Source organism: Bidens hawaiensis, unplaced genomic scaffold (genome assembly GCF_021521415.1).
Source record: "Bidens hawaiensis isolate Kalapana, Puna unplaced genomic scaffold, B.hawaiensis_p1.1 tig00014893_1, whole genome shotgun sequence".
NCBI classification, from domain to species: domain Eukaryota; kingdom Viridiplantae; phylum Streptophyta; class Magnoliopsida; order Asterales; family Asteraceae; genus Bidens; species Bidens hawaiensis.
Genome location: NW_027492315.1, coordinates 343,628 through 345,966, shown reverse-complemented (window position 1 = coordinate 345,966; position 2,339 = coordinate 343,628).

The window sequence follows — 2,339 nt, the reverse complement described above, 5'->3', positions numbered from 1 at the left end:
GTTACAGAAACACACCTACCATTTAGGAACACAGGAGAAAATACACTATAAATGCAGCTAAAAAAAATTAGACAATCTAGCATGCAAAGAAGGAGGATACCATTTTTTGATTAGTTATTGTTCGACAGTAAACTGTTGATTTGTTAGCTTTATATTTTAGAAAAATGTAAACTGTAGACTGAAGTTTTAGTTTAGTTAGTGATCTGGGTTCAGGTTCTGTTTCGATGTGTTACATGTTTTATAGGCTTTCATTGTGTTCAGGTTATATAAACTTTTTAACATGGTCTTCGGGTTCGGTTTCGAGTTGGGTCTCACACGCCAAGCGTAGAACATTCTCTTGAAGTACATTTATATGTGAAGTCAATAAAAAAATTGGGTTAAGCGGGCTATGGTCATCCCGTAAATATGCGTGTCTAGTTGGGATTATATATATATATATTTTTTAACATGGTCTTCGGTTTTGGTTTAATGTCGGGTTTGATGCACCAAGCGTAGAACATACTATTGAAGTGCATTTATATGTGAAATCAATAAAAGAATTTTGGGTCTAACAGGCCATGGTCATACCGTAAATATGTGTGTCTAGTTCGGGTTCAGGTTCTGGTCGATGCGTTACATGGTTTTTAGGTTCAGATTGAGTTCAAGTTAGATATATATAATTACGTGGTTTTCGGGTTCGGTTTCAAGCGTAGAACATACTATTGAAGTACATCTATATGTGATCAATAAAAGAATTTTGGGTCAATTATCGCGTTGCGGGGGGTGTGAACCGTGATCAAAGATTGCTATGTTGCTGTTATGATGCTATTAAAGTACATTAGTATGTGAAATAAAAAATAAATAAATCGGTCAGGGCCGTGGTCATCCCGTAAATTTGCGTGTCTATTTTGGGTTCTTGTCCGGTGCGTTACATGTTTTTTAGGTTCAGATTGTGTTCAGGGTAAATATAATTTTTAAATGGTCTTCGGGTTTGGTTTCTTGTTGGTTTGAACCGCAAAGTGCAGAACATGCTTAGCAAAGTTGTTTATAAAGATTTGTAGTTGATAACCAATTCAACTTCCCTAAGGATGAACAGTCCAATATAGTCATTCAATATACCTCTTGGTCGTTAGAAACCAAATACTACACTGACCCATCTCCAACCTTTATGTAAATATGAGCTATAAGCATTTCATCAAACGCCTTATGAGCAGGATCCGAACGACGCATTTTCATAATCGTATGTGGCATCTAATATTGCAAAGATTTAAGGAAATTAAATATGATAAAGTAACAACCACCCTTACTGAACCAACTACTCTGCAAATTTGATTGATAAACATGAAAAGTGATTCGAACAAAAATAAGACTACATAGAAGATAATGTAAAATCACAGTAACGACTTACCTTAACTGAAGCCTTAAAATTGATTGTGTTACCAATTTCAACCTGCACAATGATATAAGAGAATTGAAATTAAAGAGCATTAACTTCAACCACAAAAAGCGTATGGTCAAACCAGAGCCAACTTTAACCAACAAATAGAGAAAGAAAGATAACTAAAAATCGGCACACAAAAAAAGAAACCCAGATCAAAAAAGAAGTAAAAAGAAATAAACAACAAGCAAAATCAAATACTTGGAGGCGACATAGAAGCAGAAGCCGGTAATCATGTCCGATGAAACCACCGTCGCCGGCAACAATTTCTGTAGGCTGATGGAGTGGTCAGTAAAGGTGGTGGTGGGAGGCTGTGAAACAGGGATGAGGACCACTGATTGTGTAGTAGTGGGTTTTTGTGTATGAGAAACACGTGGTTGGTGCCAGGCTTCATCAGTATGACTCAGCGGGGAATTCAGAAAATACAATATGAAGGAGACGGTTACAAAGTTAGATGCACGCTATACAACCCTATAAGCATAAGAAAGTTTACAATTGTTTTGTATATATAATGATATTTCTAAACTGTCATTAGAAGTGGTTGATTAAAAAATGAATTATCAGATGTCAATTCTAATATGTTGGATCTGACAGTTTAAAAAGTGATAATTTTGGGTATTTTGAGTTAGAGTGGGTTTAATCAAGGAATGCTATTGGTAAAAAATGTCATTTCGGTCATTATCCCAATTTTTTTATATCATTTTCTGTTATGATTTCACGTTTTTTGCATGACACCCACTTTTGTCAAACAAATTATTTGCCTTTGTTCCCTTAACACTATTTGTAAATAATTATTTTGGTATTATAAATACCATGTAATGTAACAAGTAAATTACACATCAAAAAGTTACAGAATATCATTTTACTACTTCTTCCTATTCCCTTTCTTTATTATCTATTCAAAGCAATAGAACAATAACAA